Genomic DNA, 14,586 nt, shown 5'->3' on the forward strand with positions numbered 1-14,586 from the left:
GTTCTGCACACCGTAAATGCTCAATAAATATGATTGATTGATTGTTTAATTAAAAGCTCTCCCAGATTATGTTCCCCTCCTCCTACTCCTTCTCCTCTTCCTCCTCCTTCTCCTCCTCATCTTTCTCTTCCTCCTGTCCCTTCCCCACCATACCAAGTTAGGTTGGCTGAGTGTGTGGGACACTGGGGGAGGGGGAACATGAGAGGAAAGGAGAATGACCTATTGGATTCAATCTCAACAGCCTAAGGAACAGGAAAGATCTTTCAGATTCTGGTCCTCCCAAAATTCTGGGGTGAGAAGGGGGAGAGAGAAGAGGAGGGAAGAGGGAGGTTTGGGGAGGAGACTGGGTGTCTTTCCCCTAATACATGTGCTTGTACAGATTTCCAAAATTATATGTTCTCTCTGCAGGGAATGAGGGAAACAAGGATGCAATTATCTCAGCATCGAACATGCAAATGGGCAGGAAAGAGCCAGCTAGATCAGTGGGGTAATCAGCAATGCAAATCAGCATGGGGAAGGGGAGAGAAAGGAAAAGAGGGGTGAGTCTGACTCTGAGTTTGGAAAGGGCTGGGGGTCGGGTGGGAGGGTAAAACAGCCAGCAAGAGGAAATTGGAATAGGAAAAAATCAATCACCCGAGTCAGGTTAGGTCTAACCTAAACCTTGAAAGTAAGCCTGCAGTTTACCAGCCTTCACCAACATTAAGCAGACTGCCCTGCCCTTTATGGGATCCCTGGCAGGCAAAACAATCAGTTAATAAAAGGTATTTATTGAGTGCTTACTATGTGCAGAGCACTGTACCAAGTGTTTGGGAGAATACAATGCAATATAGCTGGTAAACATGCTCCTTGCTCTCCAGGAGCTTACAGTGTAGTGGGGGAGACAAATCATTAAAATAAATTTAATAAATGTAATAGGGTATAAAAAATATATACATAAATGTTCCTGAGGGCTGTATTTAACAGCTTAGTTGGCACAGAGTGCTGAAATGGCAGTTGGGGATATAATCTGGAGAGAATAGAAATCAATCAGGGAAGCCCCTGGAGGAGGTGTGATTTCAAGAAAGGTTTTGAAGATGAGAATAGTGATTCATTGGATGTGAAGGGGAGGAGCATTCCAGGCAGGAAGGACTGCATGAACAAAAGATTGGTAACAGGAGAAATAAGAATAAGGCATAGTGAGAGCCTTGAGAGGAATGAAGAGAAGAGTGTGAGGTAGGGTGAGTGGGAGAAGAGACAGGACAGGTAGGGGGTGGTGGGGAGAGAGATGATTTAGTGCCTTAAAGCCAATGATCAGGAGTTTCTACTTGATCTGGAGAGGAATGGGAAACTATTGGTGGTTTCTGAGGAGTGGGGAGATGGTACAGATTGACACCTAAGGAAAATAATCCAGGCAAGAGTGAGATACTGAGCCGAGACCAGGAGATCAGGGAGGAGGCCAGAAGTACCTGGACTGGTGGGGTGACTCTCTGGATGGATAGAAAAGGAAGAGGAGAGATAATCCCCATCTAGACTGTAAGATCGTTGTGGGCAGGGAAAGAGTCCACCAGCTCTGTTTTATTGTGCTCTCCCCAGAGCCCTATGCACAGTAAGTACTCAATAAATACCACTGATTGGTTGATTGATAATCATGGTCTTCCTCCCTGAGCACTATAGTTACTGGCAAATGCTCTACTCCCTTCTCCCCAAAACTAACCCGGAGGACTTCAGATTGGAAAGAGAATACCACTAATCTGGGCCTGGGGAGGGACCATCCTGGGTGGAGGTGGGGTGGGGGGAGCTGGGGGGAGAGCGTGGACAAGATGACCTCTCTAGGATGAGGACAGGCAGCCCTCCCTGCCAGTACCTTTCCACAGAGATATTGGTCGAACAGAAACTAAAGCCCATGGCAAATACAAAGAGCTACAGAAATGCTCAGTAATATCAGCTCAGGCGGGATCCTTGCTACCCTTGGGAATGGCTTCTCCTGTTATTCTTTGGCATTTCTAGGGCATTACATTTGCCAGAGCACTTTACAGTTGTTTTTCTGTATTACCGTATCTCCCTGCATACCCAGCGCCAAACCATCACTGCCACCCTAGTTCCTGGGGGAGAAGCCAAATGGATTTGCCGCCTCCTTGTTCTGAGCACAGGAAAAGATGTCACTGTATATCCTGAAATCTGGCATTCCACCGACTGCCCTCCCTGAGAGAGTAACTGTAAGCGGTCTCTGAGGGAAACTGAGGCACAGGGAGGTGAAGAAGCTTAGTGGGAGTCAAACTCAGAGTCCTAGTACAACACGTGCTCTGATCTGGTGAGGTAAGAGCCGAATTGGCCCCTCTGTGGAGACAGACACACATTTACAGGCCTTAACCCAGTATGCTTTGCCCGAGGGGGTCCTGGAACCAGCATCCCAGGAAGCAGCTGAGTCCTGCACATTCCCAGTGCCCCCTGAAGCCTGCTCCCACCTCCCTTGTCTACTCCCCAGCCTCTAACACAGGTCACATTTAAAAACAGGTTTCCTAGGCAACGAGGAAAAAGGTAATTGTAAGAGGGAGTCATGGCCCTGTCTCCCTGACCACACCTCCACTGACTCCATCCACATCTCAGCTCAGCCTTCCCCTTTCTACTTCCATTTCCTTTGAACTCTCCTGTTCCCTCCTTTCCATCAGCTCAATAACCACCTCCTTCTGGAAGCTTTCCCTGGTTACCCAATCCATCCTCCAACCTCAGGACACAATCTATGATTAATTCCTTCCCCTCAGTGAATTCCTGTCAACACTTTATCTCTCTGAACCTATTGATGTGGACTTCCTGTGTGTCTGTCTTCCCCGTCATTAGACCGGGGCTCTCCTTGAAGGCAGCTGTTGACTCGTTGACTGACAGTCCCTTCCTGATCTCCACAGCTTGTTGGGCAGAACAATGAGGCTCGGTAGTTCCTCACTGGGCCAGTATGAGTAGGCACCACAGAGAGATCACAAGAAGGAGGCCCACCTAGAGGGACGCACTTTGTGGTTGTGGTATTAACACATTTTTTTTGTGTTGTTGTTAGTTAACCTGGGTTCAGTTTGTCCTGGTCTCTTCTTGGCTCCCACATCAAGGGACAGTTGTCACTCAGTTGGCCATACACCTAGCCATTTCTCAACAGAATTTGTTTCTGCCCCCATCCCTCTAGACGGCAAGCTCATTCATTCATCCTACTATGTACAGAGCACGGCACTAAGCGCTTGGGAAAGTACTACACAACAATGAACAGTGACATTCCCTGGCCACAGTGAGCTTACAGTCTGGGGGGAGACGGACATCAATATAAATAAATAAAATTACAGATTTGTACATAAGAGAAGCAGCGTGGCTCAATGGAAAGAGCATGGGCTTTGGAGTCAGAGGTCATGGGTTCAAATCCCGGCTCTGTCAATTGTCAGCCGTGTGACTTTGGGCAGGTCACTTAACTTCTCTGTGCCTCAGTAAAATGGGGATTAAGACTGTGAGCCCCCCGTGGGACAACCTGATCACCTTGTAAGCTCCCCAGCACTTAGAACAGTGCTTTGCACATAGTAAGCACTTAATAAATGCCATTATTATTATTATAAGTACTGTGAGGCTGGGAGGGGGGAAGAGCAAAAGGAGCAAGTCAGGGAAATGCAGAAGGGAGTGGTAGTTGAGAAAAAGTGGGGCTTCGTCTGGGAAGGCATTGTGTCCAGGGAAGTTGTCTACCAACTCTGTTGCATTGTACTGTTCCAAGTGCTTAGTACAGTGCTCTACACACACTAAATGCTCAATAAATACCATTGATAATGATCCCTCTCCCCTTTCCACCTCCCTCCCCATGCCACCCCCGACCCAGCCATCCTGTGTTGGAAGGGAAAGGAGGAGGAGGGGAGAGAGTGATGTCTAGCTCTGAGGGAGCTCATATTCCAGGATTCAGTCCCAGCAACTTGCGCCATCCCAGATACTGAGGACATTCAGATCCATTTGGCCTGAGCCAGTTTGGAACACAGATCTCTAAAGTTTCTAGGTGCTTTCTTCTTCATCTTCCCCTTCTTGAGAGAAGGGGGCAGCAGCAGCCCATCAGGGAGGGAGAAGGAGAAGAGGGAAGAGAAGGTTGGGGGCAAGGAGGAGAGAATTTCCAAGGGTCTTCGGGAGATCTCCCTATGGTATCCCCTGCCTCTGCACAGAGTCTGGAAGTGCTGCAGTGCAGCCTGCTAGCTGTGTGAGAGCGTGTGTGTCTGGGCACACATATGTGTGTGCCTGTGCATGTAAGTGTGCGTGTGTGTGATTACCGCTTCAAATCTTATCAATATTTCATTGAGTAACTCTCTCCAGGGAGAAGTGCTCCTGCTAGGTTCCCTGCTCCTATTACCAGGCTTGACTCTTTACAGGAAAGCAGAGAAGCTCAGGGTTAGGTCTCTCCACCCCATCCCCATCCCCTGGCCCTTCTCTTCTCTCTGGACTAGTTCTGGTTCTGAACGGGGTGAGTTGGAAGATGGGAAAACAACAAGGGGGGAGGGCCTGGGGTGGGTCTGCTTAAGGGTCGCCTGAGCCCTCTCCCCATCCAACTTCGTACCTTCTCCCCAGACCCCTGACTCAAGCTGGCAAGCTTCATTATTGTGGGCTCGTTAAATCAACTGGCCCTCCCCTTCCCCAGAGGTGGCCACATTGGCTAAAATGAGTCAGGAATATGGGGTTTGGGGATAAAGGAATAGAACTGAAATGCTTCTTAGGGGTCCAGAGACAGGCTGAGGGGCCTTCCTGACTATTGGAGTGGGGTGGCCCAATAGTCAGCTGGTGGTCAAAGGCCAGCTGATGACCAGGTGGAGATTCCCAAGCCCCCTCCCCCTTCACCCCATCTCCCACCCTGCCCCAGGCCCCCAGCAACACCGGAAAGAATGCTGAAGATGGGGAACCTGCTTGGAGATCTTCACGTCCCAGCCCGAGACCAGGTTTGCCCTTGCCCACCCAGACCCCAGCTCAATGGCTCTCAGTCCTTCCTCCCAGACAAGGAGACACACAAGGAGGCCAACACGTCCAGTCAATACTCAGACGATCCCAGAGCCAGAAGAGTCCTTGAGAGGTCCTACTGTCCAACCCTCTGCCTCCAGGTAGGGGAATGCCTACGTGGATCCAGGACAGGGGATGGCCCACCCTTATGGGTAACCAGCCTCAGGTGGGCAAATGAGAGCCCAGAATGATGAGCTCTCGGCCCTGGGCTCCTGTATAGGAAAGGGACCACTGGAACGCCTCCTCAGGAGGCTCATCTCCCCTTGCCGATGGATCAATGATCAGCCCTCACTTCTGCCAGAGAACTGGTCCCAGCAGAGCTGGGGTTGGGGGTCTCCCTGCCCTGGGCCCTTGGTGTGTGTGTGTGGGTGAGAGGAGGGTGGCACCATGGAAGCTGGGGTACCCAGGCTCCAACTGTTTAATGACTGCTATCCTGTGGGAGTTGCAATCTCTGGTCACCAAAGCTTCCACAAGCTCCCTGCCACCTCCCTCCTGCTGGCCCCCAGGCCTTTTAGCAGGGAACAGCTTTCCCCAGGCCCTGGGGGAGCTGGCCATGGGTGCACCCGGGGGAGACATGGGGTGGGTCTGTGGGAGATAAACACCAGCACCAGTAACATCAACATGGATTCCTTGGTTTGTTCAAGTGTGGGGAGGAAACTTCCAAGAGCCTCTCTCTCCAGAGGGCAATCTGAAGGCAAGTGCCTTCAGCCAGGGATGCTCAGGCTACTGCTCCTTTTGGCCCCACCCTCTTGATGCTCAGCCTGCTCAGAAAAGAGCTCCCCATGATGCTCAATCGATCATATTTATTGACCCCTTACTGTGTGAACAATCAATCATATCTATTGAGCACTTACTGTGTGCAGAGCACTTAGAAGAACACAATGAAACAGAGTTAGTCGACAAGTTCCCTGCCCACAGTGACCTTACAGTCTAGAGGGGGAGACAGACATTAATATAAATAAATTAAATTATGGATATGTACTTAAGTGCTATGGGGCTGAGGGAGGGGTGAATAAAAAGTGCCAATCCTAGTGCAAGGGAAAAGAAATAAGGGCTTAGTTGGGGAAGGCCTCTTGAAGGAGATGTGTTTTTAATAAGGCTTTGAACGCAGGGAAAGTGAATGTCTGTCAGATGTGAAGAGGGAGAGCATTCCAGGCCAGAGCTAGAGAGTGGGGTCAGCGGGGACATACGCGAGATCGAGGAACAGTGAGTGGGTTGGCATCAGAGGAGCAAAGTGTGGGCTGGGTTGTAGTAGTAAGTCAGGAAGGTAAGATAGGAGGGGGCGAGCTGATTGAGTAAAACATTTTGCTGAGAGATGACCAAGCTGTTAGGACCTGTTTAAACTCAGGCTCATTGTCCCCCAGGCTGATGGTCTGCATTTCTCAAAGAAACCTACCAAAAGCCTCTGCCTTGGGCCAGCCTGGCAAAGGGACAATCGGATCAGGGACCAGATCCAAGCAGAGGCCTGAGATGCCAGTGGGACCCAGGCCCACCCCACACCATGCTGCTCTCCCTCTGCCAGCAGACCACTGAGTCACCAAGCCGATCCAGTTCAGCGCACCTTCCAACGGGCCCAGCCATGAGTTCCTGGAGGAGCCAGTGAAACAAGAGAAGCATGCATGCGCTGGAGGAGAGGTAATAATAACAATAATAATAATAATAATAATAATAGTTGTGTTATTTGTTAAGCGCTTACTATTTGCCAAGCACTGTTCTAAGCACTGGAGTAGGTATAAGGTAATCAGGTCAGACACCTGCCTCCTGGACCTTGGGGAGTGGTGGCTTTGTCAACAAGGCTGCCATGGCCTCTCCCAGCAGAGGTGGGGTGGAGGCGGGGCGGGCATCTAAGAGTAGGCCCGGGGCCGGTCCTGGGGAATAGAGCTCCCAGGCGTCTGACACAAACAGTCCCCATTTCCCCACAGGCCCAGTTCCAAGGTTCTAGACCTGCCTAGAAGGCACAGGGAGGGCACAGCCTCAGTAGAGTGTGGGCACAGAAAGTCGCTTCATAACCCTGGCTAACTGCAACGAGCCAGCATCTGGGTACTGATCTGGCAACAGCCGCTTGCCCACTCACCCGAGGCCCACCCAGGGCACCTGGGAATGCATGTGATGCGTGCGACCATGCTTTTATTGTGTTTGTTTGCCATTTACCGGCGTTCCAGGAAACGAGGATTCGCTCTCACGTTATTGACTTTAGAAACAGGGTGTTTGCTTCGAGCTCTGCAGTCAGCCCACTGGCCAGAGCCCAGCTCTGGAAATCAGGAGACGCAGGTTCTAGTTCTGGTTCTCCTCGCAGCTGGCTGACATGGGTTAAGACCACTCATGAATTTTGCCATGTGCCGTGCCCCCGCCTGCCTACTGTCTCACTGCACTCTATACCGCAGCGGGCATGTGACAGGCAGGGACAAGAGGGTACGAGGGGCACCGCCCAAGCCACCATCACTATAATCAATTCCTCTGTGCAGGTTCTCGGTCCTGTTCTCCTACTCCAACACCATCCAGTTTACACAGGTACCTGGAGCATAACACGAAGCGGTCTGTGTCACTTTAAAAAGGACAAAGTTTCATGAGCCTGTAGAATGTAGGCTCCTTGAACTACCACAGCCCTTTTATGTTCCTTAGGGCTTTCTCAGGTTTAATCTCAGATGTTCCCTGCTGGCTTCCTTGAAGTAAGAGGCACCAGGGTCATTATCTTCATTTGACAGATGGGGAAACTAGGGACCAGAGACTTTGTTATTTGCCCATGGCACAACAGAATCCAGGCTGACATTTTCATCACTCACAGAATCCATTAAGGTCTGGCCTTGTACAGAGCCCCATACTAGTACTTTTTCTAAAAAATGGTATTTATTAAGCTCTTAGTATGTGCCAGGCACTGTACTAAGTGTCGGGGCAGATATAAACTAACCAAATTGGATCCAGTCCATGTCCCACATCGGGCTCACAGTCTTAATCCCCATTTTACAGATTAGATAACTGAGGCAACAGAGAAGTGAAGTGACTTGCCCAAGATCACACAGCAGGTAGGTGACAGAATAGGGATTAGGTCCTTCTGTCCCACAGGCCTGTGCTCTATCCATTAGACCACACTGCTTCTCTGTCTGGAATTGTCAAAAACAAGCACAACAAACTGACCCTGCCTTCAAGGAGTTTGTAATCTAATGGGAAAGACAGGATAAAGCACAAGGGACTTAAAAATGCCAGGGGCCTCAAACTCAAGGATACAGAAAACGTAAATACGGAGAAGAAATCTATATGCCGGATTGTCAGTCAAGTTATGGGTTTCCTGGAAGGTTGGGTCTGGTTGGGGAAATCTTTGTCTGGAGGGCAGGGGGAGGGTCTGGAAGAGGGAGCAGGGAGACATTTGAAGTGGGGGCTGAGATAACATGTCCAGCACAGTAGGTGGAGAGAAGGTTTGATTAGCAGAGGCAGGGCGGGGAGCAGGAGGATAGGCTAGCAAGGCAGTGGGAAGCCAGGTGGGGAGGGCTATCTATTTATTTTATTTTGTTAGTATGTTTGGTTCTGTTCTCTGTCTCCCCCTTTTAGACTGTGAGCCCACTGTTGGGTAGGGACTGTCTCTATGTGTTGCCAACTTGTACTTCCCAAGCGCTTAGTACAGTGCTCTGCACATAGTAAGCGCTCAATAAATACGATTGATTGATTGATTGATTGAGGGGCTTGAAGGCTACAGTTAAAGGTGAAGAATGGCCTGTCACCTCATCAGCTGGGAGCAGTGGGAAGTGCTGGGGAGCAGAACCTCACTTGCAAAAGAAAGAAAGACAGAGATACCAATTTGGGAGACACAGGGAGAAACATGCACACCCAGAGACAGAGACACACCCCCAGGGACCGCAAAGGAGGGACAGAGAGGAACAGGGAGAAAGACACACATATATACAAACACAGAGAGAGAGAGATAGAAGAGAGACACATATACACAGAGATGGAGAGGCAGAGAGGCACACCTAAGAGACAGGAGAAAGGCACAAATAAACAGAAACAGGGAGACACAGACCCAGAGAGACAGAAAAACACACACAGGGGCAGGACGCAGGCATAGGCCTACACAGAAACAGAGAGAGACAGAGAGCAGGGGCTGGCAACGTTGCCCTCTCGGTGTGTTCTGAAATCTGAACTAGCCCCTAGGCCCCTTCGGGGAGGGGAGGCAGGAGAGAGAACCTGTCCAGGCCGGCTGGGGGGAGAGCCCTCACATGGTGCTAATGAAATCAAACCACCAGCCCCCTGGGGACCCTCCCTTCTCCAGATGATGCAATGCTTCTCCTGCCTAATTGTTTTCTCCTCCATCTACTTAAAGGACCCACAGTCTCCATTCCCATCAGCTCCAGCGGGCACTGAAGAGGTCTGCAGAGGTTCTCTCTCTCTCTCTTAAATGCTTACTATGTGCCAGCCACTGTTCTGAGCACTAGGGTGGGTACAAGCAAATCGGGGTGGGCACAGTCCCTGTCCCATGTGGGGCTCACAGACTCAATCTCTATTTTACAGATGAGGACAAACTGAGGCACAGTGAAGTGAAGTGATATGCTTAAGGTCACACAGCAGACATGTGGCAGAGCCAGGATTAGAACCCATAACCTTCATAGGCCTATGATCTATTCGCTACACCACGCTGCTCATCCTGGGCTCCAGGAAGTTATTAACAGATGCTTGCCTTGAGATCAGTGAAGAGCAAGGTGCAAAGAGAGGAGGCTTGGAGGGAAGATTTGACCCAAAGAGTAACTGGGATAAGGTGGAGGGGACAGCAGAAAGTCTGGTTTGATTTTTAAAGGGTAATGACTCAAAGAGGAGCACACTATAAGGGATAGGGTGATAGAATGGGCATTGGGTTGCCTGGATCCTATTCTTCCTGCATGAGTTGCGAGGACTAAGTGCTCTTGAGCAATGGGGAGTTAAGTGCTTACAAGCAATAGCAGGTCAGAGATTGGGGCCTTGCCCCATGTTAGGTTCCATTCAGAGCAAGTGAAACAGATCCAGCCCAAGTCCAAGACGGGTCCTAGCCCTAAACCTGGAGAGATTAGTTCAGGCCTCACATCCAAAGAGGGAGGGTGCTGGGTGCCCAGGTTGGTGTGGTGCAGCGGGGAATGTGCGGTGGGCTCTGTGGGATGCTGGGATTTGTAGTCCCATCTAGCATCATTCCCCGGGGCTTCTGGACCTGTTGGTATCACAGCTTGGGGCTACAATTGTTCCCAGAGTCTGAGATGTGTTCCCCTTGGCTCCTTAGACACTCTTGGTGACACGGACAAGTGGCTTCCCTCCTCTGGGCCTGAATGGAGAACCCAGCCAACTGGAATTCATTCATTCAATCAGTCATATTTATTGAGTGCTTACTGTGTGCAAAGCACTGTATTAAGGCTTGGGAGAGCACAATTTAACAACAGACAGAATTCTGTTGTTAATTCCAGCAGGAATCAGAACCACAGAATCCCAGAGCTGAAAGGCCGAACCTCTAGAGTGCATTGCATCCAACCCCCTGCCTCTAGGCTGGGGAATGCTTTAACAGGTCAACCTGAATTTTAGTCCTGGCTCCAGGACTCGCCTGCTGTGGGACAAGTCTCTGGGACTGATACCTGTTCTCCCTACTCCTTGGACCATGAGTCCCATGTGGCGTGGTACTGTATCTGCCCCAGAGTTTAGCACAGGGATTGGCATGAAGCACTTAACAAATTAACCAGGAGATGCTTAACAATCTAGGATCATCCATCCTGGGAGGTCCCACTGACCCTTTTTGGTCACTTTCAGGAAGTGACCAGCTCCCCTGGTCAAGGGGAGCTGAAAGTGTGTGTGCTGGGGGGAGCTTTGTCACCCCTCTATTCCCCCAAACCAAGAAGAAGAGCTGAGAGACCAAGAAAGAAGAATCAAAGATCAAGAGGAGGGAAAAAAATTAAATCTCACAGTCTCCCTCTTCCTGATGAGGGTCGACTCCCCCCTCCCTGCCCCTTACCCCCAAGTCCTGGGGCAGAGGCAGGAGCTGCCTGCCAATTAAGCTGGACCACATTTCCCCTTAGAAACTCCCGCTGTCTTATTAAAGCCTAATTGGTGGCCCGGCTCGCTGGCTGGCTGGCTGGCTGCAGCTCAGGGCTGGGCTGTCGGGGAAGGGAGTGGGGAGGGGATGGGGAGGAAGGGCAGGGCTCGGGAATAGGGTTAACCCCTTCTTTCCCGGGCCCAAGGCAAGACGCCTCCTTCCTGATAGAAGGAATCCAAATCAAACGCCAGAGCAGGATATAGGCCTTGGAAAACAGCATAGCCTAGTGGAGAGAGCAGGGCCTTGGGAGTCAGAAGGACCTGGGTTCTAATGCGAGCTCTGTTAACTGCTTGCTGTGTGATCTGGGGCAAGTCATTTCACTTCTCTGGGCCTCAGTTTCCTCAACTGTAAAATAGGGGTCCCTGTTCTCCCTCCTACTTAGACTGTGAGCCCCATGTGCAACAGGGATTGGGTCCCACCAATTAGCTTGTTCCTCTCCCAGCACTTAGAATAGTGTTTGACATGCAGTAAGTGCTTAACAAATACCATTAAAAATTATTATTGTTATTATTATTATTATAGAATATGAAGGCCACAGACCTCTCTACCAGGGCCTCAGCCAATCGGTCACCTTTCTGATTGGTCCTGCCTGGTGACACCAGTCTCCAAGCAACAACAACTCCTCCTTGAGATAGCCACCTCCAGCAGTTTCGATGAGAGAAAACAAAAATCACAGCATCCCCGGTGGGGGGGGAAAGAACGCATCTGATCCATCCCCCAAACTCCAGGTAAAAACCATCCCTGAATGAGAAGGGGCTGCTGCGGATTGAGCCGCTGGAGACCCTTCTTACCCAGACAGGATTGGGGGAGGTAGGGGGTAGGGGGGCTGGGGAGAAGGAGGGTAACTGCAGAAGCACCTGGATTTTGGAACCAAGCCTGCTGGAATCTGGAAAAGAGAATTCTGGGGTGGGGTAGGGTAGGGGAAGTTACTGCCCCAGTTAGGGGCTTCCACAACACTGATTCTATTCCAGATTCCCAATCAATAGTATTTATTGAGCACTTACCGTGGGCAGAACATGGAACTAAAATCCTGGGTGAGGGCATTAGAGATATGGACATGATCCCTGCCCTCAAGGAGCTTACAGTCTAGTTTATAATCTTACTAACTCCCCCAGTCAGACCACTGGACTGGCCCCTCTGGGATCCAGTACTGGCTCCCCAAAGTCAATGGGGATCCAAGCTCCCCAAGTCCAACCTGCGATGGTGGGCATTAAATGACCTGCCACCCAGCTGCCTATCATCATCATCATCATCAATCGCATTTATTGAGCGCTTACTGTGTGCAGAGCACTGTACTAAGCTCTTGGGAAGTACAAGTTGGCAACATATAGAGACAGTCCCTACCCAACAGTGGGCTCACAGTCTAAAAGGGGGAGACAAAACCAAACATACTAACAAAATAAAATAAATAGAATAGATATGTACAAGTAAAATAAATAAATTAATAATAGAGTAATAAATATGTACAAACATATATACATATATACAGGTGCTGTGGGGAAGGGAAGGAGGTAAGATGGGGGGATGGAGAGGGGGACGAGGGGGAGAGGAAGGAAGGGGCTCAGTCTGGGAAGGCCTCCTGGAGTAGGTGAGCTCTCAGTAGGGCTAGTCACCAGTACCCCATGGCCACCTCTGGGCAGCAGCTGTGCCAACACTTCCCCACTCCAGCTTGGTCCAAAGGGGAGCCCCTAAAAGTCAGCACCCTGGAAAGCAGTAGCTGGCCAGCCCCATCCCACCCACCAGCACCAGACCCACCCCATTTTTTTTTAGGAACAGAAGGCCATCCTCAAGAGAGCACTAGTCCACCCAGCCCGGATTCCGTCATGGTCAGTGGCACCTGGGCAGTAGGAGGAGCCCTGTGCTGGTTAAGCTTCTGGGTACCCACCCCCAGGGTTAGGGAAGAACCATCCAACCCCAACTGATCAATGGTACTGATTGAGTGTTTACTGCCGGCAGAGCACTGTACTAAGTGCTTGGGAGAGTACAAGACAACAGAGTTTGTCTAGAGAAGCAGCATGCCTAGTGGATAGAGCATGGATGTGGGAGTCAGAAAGACCTGGGTTCTAGTCCTGGCTCTGCCGCTTGTCTGCTGTGTGATCTTGGGCAAGTCACTTCTCTTCTCTGGGCCTCAGTTACCTCTTCTGTAGGATGGGAATTAAGACAGTGAGCCCCATGTGGGACAGGGACTGTGACCAACCTGATTAGCTCGTACCTACTCCAACGCTTAGAACAGTACCTGGCACATGGTAAGCGCTTAATAAGTACCATTAAAAAAACCCCAAAAACTTTCCCTCTGGCCACCTATTGTGAGCCCCTCATCCACCCCCTGCTAGTTTCTGTTGCCCACCCACTGCCCACCCAACGCTGGGAGAAGGGTTTCCTCCCCCCGATTTGGAATAGATGGGCTCCCCTGGGCGGAGGGAATAAATCAGAACACCCAGCGGTCCTATTTTACCGGAGGCAGAGGTTTTCATTGTTTTTTTTTTTCCTTCCCGGGCCCGGGATGGGCTCCCCTACAAAGAGAGCTTTAGTCCCTCCATCCAACAGGGGCTAGACGCAGAGGGCGGGGCAGATTGCAGACGGGCAGGGCGAGCCCCTTGCCCCCCAGCCCCCCCCCCCCCCCCCAGACGCAGTCGGAAAAGGGGCAGGAGGTAGGAACTCAGGGTGAAAGGGCATGGGTCCAGGGGTTAGGAGATAGGAGCCCAGGGGGCAGGAGGGCTTTCTGGACCTCACAGGTGCCCAAGAGGGGCGAGGAGAGGCGGAGCTGTTTTCTGCTTAGGACCGCGGCTGGAGGGGTAATGGGGGTCCCCGACTCAGGCGGCCCATTCCAGGGGAGCCCCCGGCTTCCCCCTGCCCGGGGCATTTATTTCCGAGTCCGGGGTCGCCAGGCGCCCACCCCTCCCTAGGGACCAGCTCTCTTTTCAGTAATCTCCCTTCCCCCTGCTTTCCCTGCCAGCTCGCAACCGGGCAACAGTCAGAGGAGACCCAGGCCCGCTTGCCCTCCTCCATTCACCCACAGTCACACACACACCCCGCCCCAGGTGGGGAAGGGAGGTGGGAGAGGGGGGTCAGTCCTAAATCTTCAGGTTCCCCCCACCCTGCCATCCCGCCCCACCTGTAGGGTTGGGGGCGAAGCGTTGGGGGAGGACAAGGGGGCTCCGGCCAAGGGCCCCTTCACTCACCTGGCTGGGAGCGGGTGGGGAGGGGGCGCGTTATGCCCAGGCAGTTCCCCCGCGGGCCTCACCCGGCTCCCCGGGCATCGTCTGCCGCCTTCCGGGGTGCGGTCGGGCCGAGAGAGGGGGGCAGTCCGTCTGCTGGTGGCTCTCTGCCCGCCTCCCGGAGGCTTTGCCCGGCTCTGCCCGGCTACTAGAGGCTGTGCCCGGTTCGACTGTGCCAACTAGCTGGAACCTCTGCCCGGTCCGGCTGTGCCCGGCCGCTGGAGACTCTGCCCGGCGCGGTTCTGGCCGGCTGTGCCCGTCTGCTGGAGGATCTACCCGGCTCGGCTGTGCCCGGTTAGGCTGTGCCCGCTTGCTGGAAGTCTGGCCGGTGGACTCCGGCCGTCTGCTGGT

At 51.8% G+C, this 14,586-nt stretch overlaps 1 protein-coding gene across 1 annotated transcript in view; it reads right to left on the reverse strand.

Moving 5' to 3' along the window:
* The window catches only part of RIMS3 (regulating synaptic membrane exocytosis 3), a 45,186-nt gene extending 30,600 nt beyond the window's left edge, over positions 1-14,586 (reverse strand). Inside the window, exon 1 of the mRNA XM_038758317.1 lies at positions 14,200-14,586. The gene's annotated coding sequence lies outside the window, so the exon portion shown is untranslated. The remainder of the gene's footprint in view (positions 1-14,199) is intronic.

Source organism: Tachyglossus aculeatus, chromosome 16, assembly GCF_015852505.1.
Source record: "Tachyglossus aculeatus isolate mTacAcu1 chromosome 16, mTacAcu1.pri, whole genome shotgun sequence".
Classification (NCBI taxonomy): Eukaryota; Metazoa; Chordata; class Mammalia; order Monotremata; family Tachyglossidae; genus Tachyglossus; species Tachyglossus aculeatus.